The sequence below is a fragment of the Cherax quadricarinatus genome, chromosome 15 (assembly GCF_038502225.1).
Source record: "Cherax quadricarinatus isolate ZL_2023a chromosome 15, ASM3850222v1, whole genome shotgun sequence".
Taxonomy (NCBI): Eukaryota; Metazoa; Arthropoda; class Malacostraca; order Decapoda; family Parastacidae; genus Cherax; species Cherax quadricarinatus.
The window spans coordinates 18925759-18947063 of record NC_091306.1 but is presented as its reverse complement, the minus strand read 5'-3'; positions in this window follow the sequence as shown (position 1 = coordinate 18947063).

The window sequence follows — 21305 nt, the reverse complement described above, 5'->3', positions numbered from 1 at the left end:
TCTATCAGTTTCCTATACCTCCCCCCACCCATCCTCAGGCTACACATTCACCCCCTCCCTAATTCCCCCCCCCCAACCCCGTCGCCATCCTCGTCTTCCCCACGCTCAATTTGTTATCAACGAGGTGTTATCTTATCTCACGTTGCCTGCAGTAGTTCAATCAAGCGAGCGGCTTCCAGGCCTGAACGTGGGCATGTGTGGGGGGGAGGGGGAGGGCGCCTCTTCACAGGTCGCTACTAGGTCACTCACTCCCTGCTCCGTGAACTGTATCATATGTCTTCCTAAGCTATGTATGGATCCTCCCTCCACCACCTCCCTTTGCAGACTACTCCACTTCCTGACAACTCTGTGACTGAAGAAATACTTCCTGACATCCCTATGACTCATTTGAGTCTCCTACTTCCAATTGTAACCCCTTGTTGGTGTGTCCCGTCTCTGAAACATCCTTTCCCTGTCCACCTTGTCGATTCCTCTCAGTATTTTATATGTTGTCATCATGTCCCTCCTGTCCTCCAGTGTCGTCAAGTGGATTTACCATAACCTTTCCTCGTAGGACATTCCCCTTAATTTCGGGACTTGTCTTGTTGCGAACCTTAGCACTTTCTCTAATTTCCTGACGTGTTTGGCCAGGTGTGGGTTCCAAACTCCAATATGGGCATGATGTACACGGTGTACAGAGTCCTGAAAGACTTCTTACTGAGATGTCGGAATGTTATTCTTAGGTTTGCTAGTCGCCCGTACGCCGCAGCTGTTACTTTGTTGATGTGCGTCTCAGGAGAGGTGTTCGGTGTTATACTCACCCCAATATCCTTTACCTTGAGTGAGGTTTGTAGTCTTTGGCCTCCCTAGACTGTATTCTATCTGCGGTCTTCTTTGCTATTCCCCGCTGTAGAACTCCAGGAGCCATTTGCTGGACCAGGCCTGAAGCCTGTCCATCAAATGACCTGTAGCCTGTCCAGCTGGTCCTCCTCCGATTGAATTCTGCTCATTAACTAGACATCGTTTACAAATAGCGACACTTCTGAGTCTATTCCTTCCGTCATGTCAATCACATATACCAGAAATAAAACAGGTCCTAGAACTGACCCCTGTGGAACCCCGCCCCCAATCCAACACCTCGTCGTGTACCATGTGTGTGTGTGTGTGTATACTCACCTATTTGTGGTTGCAGGGGTCGATTCACAGCTCCTGGCTCCACCTCTTCACTGATCTCTACTAGAGCCTCTTTCTCCCTGCTCCATGAACTTTATCATACCTCGTCTTAAAACTATGTATGGTTCCTGCCTCCACTACGTCTCTTGCCAGACTATTCCACTTCCTGACAACTCTATGACTACAGAAATATTTCCTAACATCTCAAACCCATCTGAGTCTTCAACTTCCAATTGTGACCCCTTGCTTCTGTGTCCCACCTCTCGAACATCCTGTCTCTGTCCACCTTGACAATTCCTCGCAATATTATGTATGTCATTAATATGCATCTCCTAACCCTCCTGTCCTCTCTGGTGTCGTCACGCTGATTTCCTTTAACCTTTCTACACAGGGTATTTCCCTTAGCTCTGGAACTAGTCTTGTCGCAAACCTTTGCACTTTCTCTAATTTCTTGACGTGCTTTACCAGGTGTGGGTGCCAACTGGTACTGCATACTCCGGTACGGGCCTGATGAACTGTGTGTGTGTGTGTGTGTGTGTGTGTGTGTGTGTGTGTGTGTGTGTGTGTGTGTTAGTTACCATTTTGTCCTAGGCACATGTCGATTAGACACTAAGCCTGTTGTGTGAGTTTGTGTGTGTATAGTGTGTGTGTGTGTGTGTGTGTGTGTGTGTGTGTGTGTGTGTGTGTGTGTGTGTGTGTGTGTGTGTGTGTGTGTGTGTGTACTCACATAATTGTGGTTGCAGGGGTCGAGACTCAGCTCCTTGCCCCGCCTCTTCACTGATCGCTACTAGGTTCTCTCCCTCATTGCTTCCTGAGCTTTGTCATACCTCTTCTTAAAGCTATGTATGGTTCCTGCCTCCACTACTTCACTTGCTAGGCTATTCCACTTCCTGACGACTCTATGACTGAAGAAATACTTCCTAACGTCCCTGTGACTCGTCTGAGTCTTCAGCTTCCAGTTGTGACCCCTTGTTTCTGTGTCCCCTCTCTGGAACATCCTATCTCTGTCCACCTCGTCTATTCCCCGCAGTAACTTATATGTCGTTATCATGTTTCCCCTGAACCTTCTGTCCTCCATTGTCGTCAGTCCGATTTCTCTCAACCTTTCCTCGTACGACATTCCCCTGAGCTCTGGGACTAGCCTTGTTGCAAACCTTTGTACTTTCTCTAACTTCTTGACGTGCTTGACCAGGTGTGGGTTCCAGACTGGTGCTGCATACTCCATGACCAGGCCTCCCGGTGGATCAGTGCCTGATCAACTAAGCTATTACTGCTGGCCGCACGTAATCCAACGTACGAGGCACAGCCCTGCCGATCCGGGACCTGATCTGTCCAGCTCCCTCTTGAAGGCAGCCAGGGGTTTACTGTTAATTTTCCTTATGGCTGGTGGGAAGCTGCTGAACAGTCTTGGGCCCCGGACACTTATGGTGTTTTCTCTTAGTGTACTAATGACACTCCTACTTTTCACTGGGATATGTTGTATCGCCTGCCAAGTATTTTGCTTTCGTAGGGAGTGATTTCTGTGTGTAGATTAGGGACCAGTCACTCCAGGATCTTCCAGTTGTAGATTATTTCTCTCTCTCGCCTGCGTTCCAACGAAAACAAGTCAAGTGCTTCCAAGCGTTCCCAGTAGTTAAGGTGCTTGATGGAGCTTATATGTGCAGTAAAGGTTCTCTGTACCTACACAATCTAGATCTGCAATTTCACCTGCCTTGAATGGAGATGTTAATGTACAGCAATATTCCAGCCTAGAGACAACAAGTGATTTACAAAGGATCATCACTGACTTAGCAACTCTTGTCTTGTGATGTGTGCGGCGTCACAAGTGATGTGGGTGGTGTCATAGGTGGTGTGGGTGGCGTCACTGGTGGTGTGGGTGGCGTCACTGGTGGTGTGGGTGGCGTCACTGGTGGTGTGTGTGTGGTGTCACAAGTGTGGGTGGCGTCACAAGTGATGTGGGTGGTGTCACTGGTGTGGTTGGCATCACTGGTAGTGTGGGTGGCGTCACAGGTGTGGGTGTCATCACAGGTGGTGTGGGTGACATCACAGGTGGTGCGGGTGACATCACAGGTGGTGTGGGTGACATCACAGGTGGTGTGGGTGACATCACAGGTGGTGTGGGTGGCGTCACAGGATGTGTGGGTGGCGTCACAGGGGGTGTTGGTGGCATCACAGTTGGTGTGTGTGGCGTCACAGATCGTGTGGGTGGCGTCACAGATCGTGTGGGTGGCGTCAGAGGTAGTGTGGGTGGGAGTTAAAGGCGATGTAGGCGGCGTCACAGTTGGTGTGGGTGGGAGAGTTAATGAGTAGTGTGGGCGGCGTCACAGTTGGTGTGGGTGGGAGTTAATGAGTAGTGTGGGCGGCGTCACAGTTGGTGTGGGTGGGAGAGTTAATGAGTAGTGTGGGCGGCGTCACAGTTGGTGTGGGTGGGAGTTAATGAGTAGTGTGGGCGGTGTCACAGTTGGTGTGGGTGGGAGTTAATGAGTAGTGTGGGCAGCGTCACAGTTGGTGTGGGTGGGAGTTAATGAGTAGTGTGGGCGGCGTCACAGTTGGTGTGGGTGGGAGTTAATGAGTAGTGTGGACGGCGTCACAGTTGGTGTGGGTGGGAGTTAATGAGTAGTGTGGGCGGTGTCACAGTTGGTGTGGGTGGGAGTTAATGAGTAGTGTGGGCGGTGTCACAGTTGGTGTGGGTGGGAGAGTTAATGAGTAGTGTGGGCGGCGTCACAGTTGGTGTGGGTGGGAGTTAATGAGTAGTGTGGGCGGCGTCACAGTTGGTGTGGGTGGGAGTTAATGAGTAGTGTGGGCGGCGTCAGAAGGTCTTGATAGATAATGAGGAACGGTTAATGTTTCTCACTCACGCCATGGTATACATAAACGCGTCGCGCGCGCACACGCACACAGACACATAAAACTTGTTATACAGTCACGTCAGGAGGAAAAGAAGTCAAGGACCAGGTAATCAAGCTGAGGAAGGAAGGAGGAGAGCACACAACACAGGGAATGACCAGAAAGTATGTGAAGACCTCAGCTCACGATTGTGGGAGTTATTCACAGTGGAGACAGAGAGGCTTCCAGTAAACTGAAGTGGCAGGGTGCACTAGCAAGTTCTGGACACAGTGCACATAACCGAGGAGGAGGTGAAGAAACTGCTAGGGAAACTAGATACCTAGAAGGCGATGGGACCAGATAATCTCTCTCCTTGGAACTAGAGAGAGGAAGCAGATGCACTGCGTGTGCCACTAACAACATTCTTCAATAAATCTATAAAAACAGGACAATTGCCTGAGGTGTAGTCCCGATTTTTAAGAAAGGTGACAGGTAGACAGGCTGCACTAAATTACAGGTGAGTGTCATTGATATGTGTAGTATGTAGTTACAGAGAAGATTATCAGGAGAAAAGTAGTAGAGCACCTAGAAAGGAAACGGCTCATACACGACAACAAGCACGGCTTCAGGGAAGGAAAATCCTGCATCACAGACCTATTGGAGTTGTATGACAAGGTGACAGAAATAAGACAAGAAAGAGAGGGATGGGCAGACTGCATCTTCTCGAACTATAAGAAGGCTTCGACACAGTACCACATAAGAAACTGGTTGAAAAGCTATAGGAGCAGTCAGGAATAGGAGGGAAAGTACTGTAATGGATCAAAGGAATGAAACAACGTGTCTTGGTACGAGACGAGGTTTCAGAGTGGGCCCATGTGTCAAGTGCAGTTCCACAAGGGTCAGTCCTAGATCCGGTGCAGTTTCTTGTACATAAGAACATAATAAAGAAGGAACACTGCAGCAGGCCTACTGGCCTATGGGAGGCAGCTCCAATTCTCTCACCGGCTTAAGCCAATGCCTTGACCTAGTGAAGTCAGACACGTCACTTAAGGGGGGAGCAGTGCATCTGACCTAGTAGCACAAGCTAGTCAGGTCCGACTCACACCCACCCACACCCACTCATGTATTTATCCAACCTATTTTTAAAACTATACAACGTTTTAGCGTCTATGATGGTACTCGGGAGTTTGTTCCACTCATCCACAACTCAATTACCAAACCAGTGCTTTCCTATATCCTTCCTGAATCTGAATTTTTCCAGTTTAAAGCCATTGCTGCGAGTTCTTTCTGTTAGATATTTATAGCATGCTATTTACATCCCCTTTATTAATTCCCGTTTTCCATTTATAAAGCTCAATCATATCCCCCCTAATTTTACGCCTTTCTAGAGAGTGCAGGTTCAGGGCCCTCAGTCTAGCTTCAGAGGGAAGATTTATGATACATGGGATCAACTTTGTCATCCTTTGTACGTTTTCCAGAGCATTTATATTCATTCTGTAATAAGGTGACCAAAACTGCGCAGCGTAATTTAAATGAGGCCTAACCAAGGATATATAGAATTGAAGAACAACCTGAGGACTCTTATTATTTATATTTCTTGCTATGAAGCCAAGAATTCTGTTAGCTTTATAGCGAACACTAATGCACTGTTGTCTTGGTTTTAGATTACTACTAACCAGAACTCCTAAATCCATTTCGCAATCCGTAATATTAAGATCTACACTATTTAGTTTATATGTGGCATGGTTATTTTCTTGTCCAACATTGAGTACTTTGCATTTGTTTATATTAAACTGCATCTGCCACTTCTCCGACCACTGCATCAGTCTATTCAAATCATCCTGGAGTGCTCTAATGTCCCCATTAGAATGAATTGGACGGCATATTTTGGTGTCATCAGCAAATTTGCTTGTTACTATTTATTCTCTCATCTATGTCGTTTATGTAGATGGTGAACAACAAGGGGCGCAACACTGACCCCTGTGGAACACCACTTGTGACGTGCCCCCATTCCGATTTCTCCCCTTTTATGCAAACTCTCTGCTGCCTATTCGTCAGCCATGCCTCTACCCAGGAAAAAAATTCTCCTCCTATTCCGTGTGCCTTAAGTTTCTCAATAGCCTCTGGTGTGGAACTCTATCGAAAGCCTTACTGAAGTCCATATACACATTATCATATTCATTACCATGATCTACCTCCTAAAACACCTTAGTGAAAAAAGTTAGTAAATTCGTAAGACAGGAACGCCCCTTCGTAAAACCGTGTTGAGATTCATTAATCAATCTGTGCCTATCAAGATGGTTACAAATTGCTTCGGCAATTATTGATTCCATAAATTTTCCCACTATGGAGGTAAGGCTTATTAGTCTATAGTTTGAAGCTAAGGACCTGTCACCTGCCTTATTTATGCTTCTTGAAAAGCCAAGGATATTAGCTTTATTGCGAACACTTATGCACTGTTGTCTTGGTTTCAGTAATCTGAAACCAAGACAACAGTGCATAAGTGTTCGCAATAAAGCTAATAGAATCCTTGGCTTCATATCAAGAAGCATAAATAATAGGAGTCCTCAGGTTGTCCTTCAACTCTATACATCCTTGGTTAGGCCTCATTTAGATTATGCTGCACAGTTTTGGTCACCGTATTACAGAATGGATATAAATTCTCTGGAAAATGTACAAAGGAGGATGACAAAGATGATCCCATGTATCAGAAACCTTCCCTATGAGGATAGACTAAGGGCCCTGAAACTGCACTCTCTAGAAAGACGTAGAATTAGGGGGGATATGATTGAGGTGTATAAATGGAAGACAGGAATAAATAAAGGGGATGTAAATAGTGTGCTGAAAATATCTAGCCTAGACAGGACTCGCAGCAATGGTTTTAAGTTGGAAAAATTCAGATTCAGGAAGGATATAGGAAAGTACTGGTTTGGTAATAGAGTTGTGGATGAGTGGAACAAACTCCCAAGTACCGTTATAGAGGCCAGAACGTTGTGTAGCTTTAAAAATAGGTTGGATAAATACATGAGTAGATGTGGGTGGGTTTGAGTTAGACCTGATAGCTTGTGCTAACAGGTCGGTTGCCGTGTTCCTCCCTTAAGTCAATGTGACCTGACCTGACTAGGTTGGGTGCATTGGCTTAAGCCGGTAGGAGACTTGGACCTGCCTCGCATGGGCCAGTAGGCCTTCTGCAGTGTTCCTTCGTTCTTATGTTCTTCTTATGTATTACATTTGCCATTTTCCACTTATCAGGCACTATGCCAGTTTGTAGTGATATGTTGAAAAGATTAGTCAAAGGTATGCTAAGTTCCTCTTTACATTCCTTTAACACCCTTGCAAACAGTTCATCAGGACCTGGGGATTTGTTAGGTTTTAATTTCCCTATTTGTCTGAGGACCATGTCACTAGTTACCGCAATCGTGCATAGTTTATTATCGTCCTGTTCTACATAATCTATTTCTGGAATTTCGCTAGTATCTTCCTAAGTAAAACCTAAGAGGAAGTAAGAATTGAAAATTTTACACATATCCTTATTACTGTCAGTGATTTAACCTGAGTTTCTCTTAAGTCGGCCTATCTTGTTCGTAATCTTACTTTTGTATACCTGAAAGAACCCTTTTGGGTTAGTCTTCGAATCTCTTGCGACCTTAGCCTCGTGATCCCTTTTTGCTTTTCTTATTATTTTTTTCTCTCTCTCTTTAATTGAATATATTGATTTCTTAACTGCCCATCCCCTCTTTTGATACGCCTATATATGCCTCTCTTTTGACCAATGAGATGTTTTAATCTATTGTTCATGCATTTAGCATCATTTTTGTTAGATCTAATTTCTCTACTCAGAACAAAAGTTATCTATATATGTGAATAACATGACGGAAGGGACAGACTCATAGGTGTCCTTGTTTGCAGACGATGTAAGGCTAATGAGAATACAAGCGGACGAGGATCAGGTAAGCCTACAAGGGGATCTGGACAGGCTCCAAGCCTAGTCCGACAAATGGTTCCTGGAGTTTAACCCTACCAAGTGCAAAGTTATGGAGATTGTGGAAGGATAAAGGAGAATGCAGACGGAGTACAGCCTAATAGATCAAAGATTGCAAAACTCACTCAAGGAAAAGGAGCTTCGGGTAAGCATCATACCGTGCACATCTACTGAGACGCACATCAACCAAATAACTGCTGCAGCATATGGGCGCCTGGCAAACCTGAGAATAGTGTTGCGACATGTAAGTAAGGAGTCATTCACGACACTGTACACTGTGTACGTCAGACCCATACTGGAGTATGCAGCGCCAGTATGGAACCCACACTTGGTCAAACACGTCAAGAAATTAGAAAAAGTGCAAAGGTTTGCAACAAGACTAGTCGCAGAGCTGAAGAGTTTGTCCTACAAGGAGAGGTTAAGAGAACTCAATCTGACAACAGGACAGGAGGGATAGGGGAGACATAATAATGACATATCAAATACTGAGAGGAACTGACAAGGTTTCAAAGATGTGACACAGAAACAAGGGGTCACAAGTGGAAGTTGAAAACTCAGATGAGTCACAGGGATGTTAGGAAGTAATTCTTCAGTCACAGAGTTGTCAGGAAGTAGAACAGTCTGGAGAGTAATGTAGTTGAGGCACGATTCATACATAGTTTTAAGAAGAGGTACGATATAGCTCATGGAGCGGGGAGAGAGTGGTCCTAGTAACGACCAGCGAAGAGGCGGGGCCAAGAGCTATGAATCGACCCCTGCAACCACAATCAGGTGAGTACTATTAGGCGAGTACACACATATACACATATATATTCCCCTTTTATCTGATGCTGTCTTGCAACACTGCCCAGCTCCTGATGACGCACGAGAGTGCGAACGATCCAGAGATAAAGATTTCCATCCTCCTGTGGCTTGTTCTGCATTATGATTGCCTGTCTGCCACTGTATTTCATATAAATGATAAAGCATGTTAAGACAGTGAAGAAAGTAGAGAAGCAACGAGCTAGTGTGGGAGCTCAGGGGAATTGAACGTAACGACACTGGAGAACACCTGAAAGATACCCGAAATTTGTTTTCGGTGGTCAACGCCCCCCTCGGTCCGGTCCTAGACCAGGCCGCCTGGTCGTTATTTCTGACCGCACGCGGTCCAACGCAGTAACAGCAGCCCGGCTGGTGAGCAACTGATTTGAACAACTTATCAGGTTTCCTATTAAACACAGCCAGAGGTTTGTTAGTAATTTTCCTTATGTGTGGGGCTCTGGTGGCCTGGTGGCTAACGCTCTCGCTTCACACGGTGAGGGCCTGGGTTCGATTCCCAGCCAGAGTAGAAACATTGGACGTGTTTCTTTCAACCTGTTGTCTATGTTCCCCATCAGTAAAATGGGTACCTGGGTGTTAGTCGACTGGTGTGGGTCACATCCTGGGACACTGACCTAAGGAGGCCTGGTCACAGACCGGGCCGCGGGGGCGTTGACCCCCGGAACTCTCTCCAGGTAAACTCCAGGTATGCAAAGAGAACACTGAAAAATCGGGGACCTCTTGCCGCTTATCCAGTTCCCTCTTACACAAATAATTTTCAAACAGGAGACAAACTTACGACAACGTCATGTTTGTCTCTTATATGAGGATTATTTGTGTATTGTTCCAGTCACGGTATTGTTTATTCTTTCTGAGTTCTCTCACAGTGTACTTTTTTTTTATCGGAGGTACTTTACACCGTCTGTCAAGTGTCTTACTTTCATATGGAGTGATTTTGATGTGAACATTTGAAACCAGTCCCTCAGGGATTTTCCAAATGTAAATTATAGTGTACTTTCTCGCGCACATTACAAGAAGTAGAGTTCAAGGAACTTCAAGCGTTCCCAGTACTTCAGATGTTTGATAGAATGTAAAGGAGAAGTGCACGTTCTGTTTTACAGTTCAGCAATCTCGCCTGCCTTGAAGGACACCTTTAGTGTATAGCAGTATTCCAGCCTGGAGAGAACAAGTGACTTGAAGAGCATCGTCACTGGCTCAGCATATCTTTACCTAGCTGACCAGCTTTCCATTTTCCTTGAAGCAGAGACAGCAACACTGGTGTGACCCTTAAATGCGATATCTGATATCAACATTCCAAAGTCTTGCATGTGGAACTTTACCTCTACTGAATGAATTTGAGTTTGTCCTGTACTCCGTTTAAATCTATTTCCTCATTTTTTCCATAGCGGAGCAATTGAAACTTCTCTTCCTTAATTAAACATCATATTGTCTGAGGTCAACTGACAGACTTGGTTATCCGATTAACGAGTCGTTGTTTTCGACTGACGCCACGCTCATAACGATTATCATGTTATCAGCAAAAGATGTTACAGTATTATGAACCATACCACGGTGGGACTTGAACCCGCGGTCAGAGTCGTAAAACTTTCTGACCGCGGGTTCAAGCCCGCCCGTGGAATGGTTTATTTGTAATAGTGTTACCATGATTTCGTGAGTCATGTGTACAGTATTATGATTTGCCATTGTCTATGTTGAATATATTAATGAAACGAGTAGGGAGAGTACTGTGTTCTTAAGAACACTTCTATATTGCGGCAGCCTCTGACTTCACTGGTCTCTATATGTTAAGAAGGGAAATATTCACCGGCTCACTTATCCAGTGGAGGCCAGGAATCTGCAATCGATATTAGTAACAGGAGGGGCCAGGAGATATACCTCGACTCCTAGCAACAATTATTTGAGTACATTTTTCCTTACTCTACCCCCTTCCCTTCATTTTTCCCACCCGCCACCTTCCACACAGGGCACCTGGTACTGTCCAATCGTGGCCTCTCTGAGGTTTAGAATGCTGACAACAGCGTCATTGTTGTCGTCATAAACTTGGCAACAGAGCGTTCACTGCAGCTCTGCAAGACCGAGCTGTGTCGGCACAAGGCTTGGGGATAGGATGGGATGGGAGGAAGGGAGGGGCGGAGAGGAAATGTGTGCATGCAAACACGAGACAGCCAACATGTTGGACCCACACGCATCCCCAACGCGAGAATGTAATGCAATAATATATATATATATATATATATATATATATATATATATATATATATATATATAAGGAAAAACACGTTCATCATCATTCAACATTTTTACCATCACTCATACATAATCACTGTCTTTGCAGAGGCGCTCAGATACGACAGTTTAGAAGCCCCTCCAAACTGCCACTACCCCAAACCCCTTCTTTAAAGTGCAGGCATTGTACTTCCCATTTTCAGGTCTCAAGTTCGGCTAACCGGTTTCCCTGAATCCCTTCACAAAATATTACCCTGCTCACGCTCCAACAGCTCGTCAGGCCCCACAAACCATTCATCTCCATTCACTCCTATCTAGCACACTCACGCATGCTTGCTGGAAGTCCAAGTTCCTTGCCCACATGCCCACAAAACCTCCTTTACCCCCTCCCTCCAACCTTTTCAAGGACGAACCCTACCCCGCCTTTTCCCCCCTACACATTTATACGTTCTCCAAGTCATTCTACTTTGTTCCATTCTCTCTAAATGATCAAACCACCTCAACAAACCCTCTTCAGCCCTCTAATACTTTTAGTAACTCCACACCTCCTCCTAGTTTCCACACTCCGAGTTTTCTGCATAATATTTACACCATATATTGCCCTTAGACAGGACATTTCCACTGCCTCCAGCCGCCTCCTCGCAGCAGCATTTACAACCCAAGCTTCACACCCATATAAGAGTGTTGGTACTACTATACTTTCATACATTCCCTTCTTTGCCTCCATGGATAACGTTTTTTTTTTTTTGTCTCCACAGATACCTCAATGCACTAATGACCTTTTTTTCTTCATCAATTCTATGGTTAACCTCATCCTTCATAAAACCATCTGCTGACAAGTCAACTCCCAAATATCTGAAAACATTCACTTCTTCCATACTCCTTCTCTCCAATGCGATATCCAATTTTTCTTTATCTAAATCGTTTGATACCCTCATCACCTCACTCTTATCTATGTTCACTTTTCTTTAGAATCTCCCATAAGCACAGTATCATCAGCAAAAAGTAACTGTGTCAACTCCCGTTTTGCATTTGATTATCCATAATATATATATATATATATATATATATATATATATATATATATATATATATATATATATATATATATATATGTGTGTGTGTGTGTGTGTGTGTGTGTGTGTGTGTGTGTGTGTGTGTGTGTGTGTGTGTGTGTGTGTGTGTGTGTGTTTCAAGATATATTTTTTTCATTTATATTGATGTAAAAATTTATAATTTTGCACCAAAAGAATCTTAGAAAACTTACCTAACCTTATTATAACAAGAACAATTTATTTTAGCCTAACCCAACTAAATATATTTTAGATGCGTTTACAATAATTTAATACTAAACAAACACAATGAAATATACTTTTTTCGTTAGGTTCAAATTGATTTTGGAGAAATTATTCCATACACAAATTTTCACTTGTCCTATATGGCAAGATGAGCGTTGCTATTTAAGCCAAGATGGCAAGTTCTGCCTATTCGGCACGACATTATATATATATATATATATATATATATATATATATATATATATATATATATATATATATATATATATATATATATATATATATATGCAATAAGATCACAGTAAACAGGTGATTTCAGAATATGCAAAACAACCACTCTGAAAGAATAGAGAAATTCCAAGCGCTTTCGTGACTACTCACGAAAGCGCTTGGAATTTCTCTATTCTTTCAGAGTGGTTGTTTTGCATATATATATATATATATATATATATATATATATATATATATATATATATATATATATATATATATATATATATATATATATATATATATATATATATTTGTCGTGCCGAATATGTAAAACTGGTCAATTAGCAAGAACTCATTTAAAATTAAGTCCTTTCTAAAAATTTCTCTTATACGTTTAAAGATATATTTTTTCATTAATGTTAATGAAAAACATTTTCATTTTGCACCAAAAGAATCTTAGAAAACTTACCTAACCTTATTATAACAAGAGCAGTTTATTTTAGCCTAACCCAACTAAATATATTTTAAATACGTTTACAATAATTTAGTACTAAAGAAACACAATCAAATATATTTTTTATTAGCTTCAGAATGATTTTGGCGAAATTATTGCATACACAAATTTTCACGTGTCCTATATGGCAAGATGAGCGTTGCTATTTAAGCCAAGATGGCAAGTTCTGCCTATTCGGCACGATATATATATATATATATATATATATATATATATATATATATATATATATATATATATATATATATATATATATATATATATATATATATATATATATATATATATAGTACACGTGTGTGTTGGGGGAAATTGGGACGACCGCACAATTCTGTCAAGTTAGCTAGTGAATGAATGATGGTTAATATTTTTTTTTTTAGGTCACTAACATGGCGAGATTAAAAAAAAAAGGAAATATGATCTCGCAATACATCCTTTCACGTCCTTATAGTTTTATTTTCAATTTCTCTGTTAGATATTTACAGCAGTTTTTTCTCAATTGGTACAATGTCTTCTGCTTTCTTTCTCTCATATCTCCATTTCATCAATATGCATTTACTAGACAATTCTCGGAGTCACTTCATTCACAGCATTACAGTCATCCTCTGCTCCCACTTTCATGAGCTTCACATCATGTACAAACAGTGAGGTGCAGATATCAACCTTCTCTGGTAGGTCACTCACTTGTATTAAACACATAACACCTCTTACATATCCTTGATGAACATTATTTATTAATGATGAAGATTCTAATGCTTCATCCTTTACTATCTTCTGTACTACTGTGAAGTATTTTCCTTCTTACTTTAACCTCTAGCTTCTTTTTTTAAGAATAAGACTGGCATGGGACAATGTGTGGAACGTTTTCTGGTAGTTAAAGAACAGGTAGTTTGTTTAGCTTTTTGTGTCCTGCCTGATTTTCCTCACTTTGTCATAAAATTAAGTATACTTTGTGAGACAGGGCTTCTAATCTCTACCACTGCGTTGGTTTTTCTTTAAGTTTGAGTAATATTGTCCTTGTCTCGTGCTCTCTAGCTCAGGATCTGCTTCTCTCACCTTGTATCGTCTCGTCATAACGACTGTCTGTTAACTGGTAATTTCTCGGTTCCTGTTGTGTTGCATATCAGGCTTTGATAGTAAACCAGAATTTAACAAAGACAGAAACTAATTAAGTATCATTACGCTATATCACATGGCTTCGTCATTTGGAATAAACAAGATGCGAATTAACCGTCACCACTATGAAGTATAACCCGGTTACCTGATGATGATTCCGGGATCACTGCCCCAGCGGCCCGCTCCCACACTAAAGAACCCATGTGATCTTACGTAACAACACTGCTTCTTAGACTCTGTTAAAATGTAGCTGTCTGTCACTTATTTTAGTCATTGTTTTTACTTAGTTTTTACTTCTTTACCTATGCAACAGCGGTAACACATTGTCCACCCCCAAAGTCTTTGCTGCATTCAAATAATTCCTTTTTTCTTTTGTCAACGTCCCTTGTAATTTCAATTTCAATATTCCATATTTCTGGTTCTACATCCCTGTCGCCAGCTGAAAGAGAAGCCACTGATCCTTCATGAGGGCCTCTCGTAGTCTGTGTTCAACTCTTCAGATATTTCCTTTTCCGTTTTCTTTAAGCCCACCTTTTATCTTTAGCCTGGTCACGTGACTGTTGGGGTTTCATCAGGTTGTGGCTGTAAAGAATCGAGGCTAGGACTCTGCCTTATTCACTACATCATTTTCCGTATTACTTCTCAGCTCCTCTATTTATGGTTGATATGCATCTCCCTCTATTTCTGTTTAAGAAAAGGACTAGAGCGGACAGCTGCACAACATATCCTGTAGAATACTGAACCGAGACTTCGAACCCATAGCAAACCAGTGTTAAAACAAGCAGGTCAGTGCTAACCCTAATACGCAAGTACTAAAACTAGTAAGCCTGTACGCTACCCACTGTACCATGCCGACCTAATAAGCTTCTTACAACTAGGCACACTTCTATACGGACTAGTAAGGTTATCACATGGGACAGAGACCACAGTGTAAGATTTTACAGACAAACATCACACCAGGAAAGTTGTGGCAAGCTCTAGCTAAAGTCCTTTCAGAGAACGTTGTATGTACGCAACACATTCGTGTGCGCACTACACATTAGCACATACACATACACTGCTGTGAACAACACGGTCATCATCTGAGTACCAGTGTATGGTACTTCGTTCCTGCAAGTGTTTGGTGCTCACCACATGAGCAGTCGCACTTGTTTTCCTCTCTGCAATTTTCCTTTTTTTTTTTTTTACATGCGAAGATAAATTAATTTGACTGTGAAAGTCTACGGTAAGAACACACCAAATTTAAACGTGGCAGTGAACACTGGTGGCAGGGAACACTGGTGGCACGGAACACTGGTGGCACGGAACACTGGTGGCACGGAACACTGGTGGCACGGAACACTGGTGGCAGGGAACACTGGTGGCACGGAACACTGGTGGCAGGGAACACTGGTGGCACGGAACACTGGTGGCAGGGAACACTGGTGGCAGGGAACACTGGTGGCAGGGAACACTGGTGGCAGGGAACACTGGTGGCACGGAACACTGGTGGCACGGAACACTGGTGGCAGTGAACACTGGTGGCAGGGAACACTGGTGGCACGGAACACTGGTGGCACGGAACACTGGTGGCACGGAACACTGGTGGCACGGAACACTGGTGGCAGGGAACACTGGTGGCAGGGAACACTGGTGGCAGGGAACACTGGTGGCACGGAACACTGGTGGCACGGAACACTGGTGGCAGGGAACACTGGTGGCACGGAACACTGGTGGCAGTGAACACTGGTGGCAGGGAACACTGGTGGCACGGAACACTGGTGGCACGGAACACTGGTGGCAGGGAACACTGGTGGCACGGAACACTGGTGGCAGTGAACACTGGTGGCAGGGAACACTGGTGGCACGGAACACTGGTGGCACGGAACACTGGTGGCACGGAACACTGGTGGCAGGGAACACTGGTGGCAGGGAACACTGGTGGCACGGAACACTGGTGGCACGGAACACTGGTGGCACGGAACACTGGTGGCAGGGAACACTGGTGGCACGGAACACTGGTGGCACGGAACACTGGTGGCAGGGAACACTGGTGGCAGGGAACACTGGTGGCAGGGAACACTGGTGGCAGGGAACACTGGTGGCAGGGAACACTGGTGGCAGGGAACACTGGTGGCAGGGAACACTGGTGGCACGGAACACTGGTGGCACGGAACACTGGTGGCACGGAACACTGGTGGCAGGGAACACTGGTGGCACGGAACACTGGTGGCAGGGAACACTGGTGGCACGGAACACTGGTGGCACGGAACACTGGTGGCAGGGAACACTGGTGGCACGGAACACTGGTGGCACGGAACACTGGTGGCACGGAACACTGGTGGCACGGAACACTGGTGGCAGGGAACACTGGTGGCAGGGAACACTGGTGGCAGGAGACACTGGTGGCAGGGAACACTGATGGCACGGGAAAGACACTGGGGCAGGGAACACTGAAGACACTGGTGGCACGGACCACTGGTGGCAGGGAACACTGGTGGCAGGGAACACTGGTGGCACGGAACACTGGTGGCAGGGAACACTGGTGGCAGGGAACACTGGTGGCAGGGAACACTGGTGGCAGAAGACACTGGTGGCACGGAACACTGGTGGCAGGGAACACTGGTGGCAGGGAACACTGGTGGCACGGAACACTGGTGGCAGGGAACACTGGTGGCAGGGAACACTGGTGGCAGGGAACACTGGTGGCAGAAGACACTGGTGGCACGGAACACTGGTGGCAGGGAACACTGGTGGCAGAAGACACTGGTGGCACGGAACACTGGTGGCACGGAACACTGGTGGCAGAAGACACTGGTGGCACGGAACACTGGTGGCAGGGAACACTGGTGGCAGAAGACACTGGTGGCACGGAACACTGGTGGCAGGGAACACTGGTGGCAGAAGACACTGGTGGCACGGAACACTGGTGGCAGAAGACACTGGTGGCACGGAACACTGGTGGCAGGGAACACTGGTGGCAGAAGACACTGGTGGCACGGAACACTGGTGGCACGGAACACTGGTGGCAGAAGACACTGGTGGCACGGAACACTGGTGGCAGAAGACACTGTTGGCACGGAACACTGGTGGCAGAAGACACTGTTGGCACGGAACACTGGTGGCAGAAGACACTGGTGGCACGGAACACTGGTGGCAGAAGACACTGGTGGCAGGGAACACTGGTGGCAGAAGACACTGGTGGCAGGGAACACTGGTGGCAGAAGACACTGGTGGCACGGAACACTGGTGGCAGAAGACACTGGTGGCACGGAACACTGGTGGCAGAAGACACTGGTGGCACGGAACACTGGTGGCAGAAGACACTGGTGGCACACTGGAGAAGACACTGGTGGCAGGGAACACTGGTGGCAGAAGACACTGGTGGCACGGAACACTGGTGGCAGAAGACACTGGTGGCACGGACACTGGTGGCAGAAGACACTGGTGGCACGGAACACTGGTGGCAGAAGACACTGTTGGCACGGAACACTGGTGGCAGAAGACACTGTTGGCACGGAACACTGGTGGCAGAAGACACTGGTGGCAGGGAACACTGGTGGCAGAAGACACTGGTGGCACGGAACACTGGTGGCAGAAGACACTGGTGGCAGGGAACACTGGTGGCAGAAGACACTGGTGGCAGGGAACACTGGTGGCAGAAGACACTGTTGTACTGGTGGCAGAAGACACTGTTGGCACGGAACACTGGTGGCAGAAGACACTGGTGGCACGGAACACTGGTGGCAGAAGACACTGTTGGCACGGAACACTGGTGGCAGAAGACACTGGTGGCAGGGAACACTGGTGGCAGAAGACACTGGTGGCACGGAACACTGGTGGCAGAAGACACTGGTGGCACGGAACACTAGTGGCAGAAGACACTGTTGGCACGGAACACTGGTGGCAGAAGACACTGGTGGCAGGGAACACTGGTGGCAGAAGACACTGTTGGCACGGAACACTGGTGGCAGAAGACACTGTTGGCACGGAACACTGGTGGCAGAAGACACTGTTGGCAGAAGACACTGTTGGCACGGAACACTGGTGGCAGAAGACACTGGTGGCACGGAACACTGGTGGCAGAAGACACTGTTGGCAGAAGACACTGTTGGCACGGAACACTGGTGGCAGAAGACACTGGTGGCACGGAACACTGGTGGCAGAAGACACTGTTGGCACGGAACACTGGTGGCAGAAGACACTGGTGGCAGGGAACACTGGTGGCAGAAGACACTGTTGGCACGGAACACTGGTGGCAGAAGACACTGGTGGCAAACACTGGTGGCAGAAGACACTGGTGGCACGGAACACTGGTGGCAGAAGACACTGTTGGCAGAAGACACTGTTGGCACGGAACACTGGTGGCAGAAGACACTGTTGGCACGGAACACTGGTGGCAGGGTTGGCACGGACACTGGTGGCAGACGACACTGGTGGCAGGGAACACTGGTGGCAGAAGACACTGGTGGCACGGAACACTAGTGGCAGAAGACACTGTTGGCACGGAACACTGGTGGCAGAAGACACTGGTGGCAGGGAACACTGGTGGCAGAAGACACTGTTGGCACGGAACACTGGTGGCAGAAGACACTGTTGGCACGGAACACTGGTGGCAGAAGACACTGTTGGCAGAAGACACTGTTGGCACGGAACACTGGTGGCAGAAGACACTGGTGGCACGGAACACTGGTGGCAGAAGACACTGTTGGCACGGAACACTGGTGGCAGAAGACACTGGTGGCAGGGAACACTGGTGGCAGAAGACACTGTTGGCACGGAACACTGGTGGCAGAAGACACTGGTGGCAGGGAACACTGGTGGCAGAAGACACTGGTGGCACGGAACACTGGTGGCAGAAGACACTGGTAGCACGGAACACTGGTGGCAGAAGACACTGTTGGCACGGAACACTGGTGGCAGAAGACACTGTTGGCACGGAACACTGGTGGCAGAAGACACTGGTGGCAGGGAACACTGGTGGCAGAAGACACTGTTGGCACGGAACACTGGTGGCAGAAGACACTGGTGGCAGGGAACACTGGTGGCAGAAGACACTGGTGGCACGGAACACTGGTGGCAGAAGACACTGGTGGCACGGAACACTGGTGGCAGAAGACACTGTTGGCACGGAACACTGGTGGCAGAAGACACTGTTGGCACGGAACACTGGTGGCAGAAGACACTGGTGGCACGGAACACTGGTGGCAGAAGACACTGGTGGCACGGAACACTGGTGGCAGAAGACACTGTTGGCACGGAACACTGGTGGCAGAAGACACTGTTGGCACGGAACACTGGTGGCAGAAGACACTGGTGGCACGGAACACTGGTGGCAGAAGACACTGGTGGCACGGAACACTGGTGGCAGAAGACACTGGTGGCACGGAACACTGGTGGCAGAAGACACTGGTGGCACGGAACACTGGTGGCAGAAGACACTGGTGGCACGGAACACTGGTGGCAGAAGACACTGGTGGCACGGAACACTGGTGGCAGAAGACACTGGTGGCACGGAACACTGGTGGCAGAAGACACTGGTGGCACGGAACACTGGTGGCAGAAGACACTGGTAGCACGGAACACTGGTGGCAGAAGACACTGGTGGCACGGAACACTGGTGGCAGAAGACACTGGTGGCACGGAACACTGGTGGCAGAAGACACTGGTGGCAGGGAACACTGGTGGCAGAAGACACTGGTGGCACGGAACACTGGTGGCAGAAGACACTGGTGGCAGGAGACACTGGTGGCAGGGAACACTGGTGGCAGGAGACACTGGTGGCAGTGAACACTGGTGGCAGGAGACACTGGTGGCAGGGAACACTGGTGGCAGGGAACACTGGTGGCACGGAACACTGGTGGCAGGAAACACTGGTGGCAGAAAACACTGGTGGCACGGAACACTGGTGGCAGAAGACACTGGTGGCACGGAACACTGGTGGCAGGAAACACTGGTGGCAGAAAACACTGGTGGCACGGAACACTGGTGGCAGAAGACACAGGTGGCACGGAACACTGGTGGCAGAAGACACTGGTGGCACGGAACACTGGTGGCAGAAGACACTGGTGGCACGGAACACTGGTGGCAGAAGACACTGGTGGCACGGAACACTGGTGGCAGAAGACACTGGTGGCAGGGAACACTGGTGGCAGAAGACACTGGTGGCACGGAACACTGGTGGCACGGAACACTGGTGGCAGAAGACACTGGTGGCAGGGAACACTGGTGACAGAAGACACTGGTGGCACGGAACACTGGTGGCAGAAGACACTGGTGGCAGGGAACACTGGTGGCAGAAGACACTGGTGGCAGGGAACACTGGTGGCAGAAGACACTGGTGGCAGGGAACACTGGTGGCAGAAGACAATGGTGGCACGGAACACTGGTGGCAGAAGACACTGGTGGCAGGAGACACTGGTGGCAGGGAACACTGGTGGCAGGAGACACTGGTGGCAGTGAACACTGGTGGCAGGAGACACTGGTGGCAGGGAACACTGGTGGCAGAAAACACTGGTGGCACGGAACACTGGTGGCAGAAGACACTGGTGGCACGGAACACTGGTGGCAGGGAACACTGGTGGCAGAAAACACTGGTGGCACGGAACACTGGTGGCAGAAGACACTGGTGGCACGGAACACTGGTGGCAGAAGACACTGGTAGCAGGGAACACTGGTGGCAGGGAACACTGGTGGCAGAAGACACTGGTAGCAGGGAACACTGGTGGCAGGGAACACTGGTGGCAGAAGACACTGGTGGCAAGGAACATTGGTGGCAGAAGACACTGGTGGCAGGAGACACTGGTGGCAGGGAACACTGGTGGCAGGAGACACTGGTGGCAGGAGACACTGGTGGCAGGGAGCACTGGTGGCAGGAGACACTGGTGGCAGGGAACACTCTTGGCAGGAGACACTGGTGGCAGGGAGCACTGGTGGCAGGAGACACTGGTGGCAGGGAACACTCTTGGCAGGAGACACTGGTGGCAGGGAACACTGGTGGCAGGAGACACTGGTGGCATGGAGCTCTGGTGGCAGGAGACACTGGTGGCAGGGAACACTCTTGGCAGGAGACACTGGTGGCAGGGAATACTCTTGGCAGGGAACAGTGGCAAGAAGGGAATTTGTAGAAAAACAGAAGAGGGAAGATTACAAGGGAGTAAAAAAAACTGGAAGGCAGATG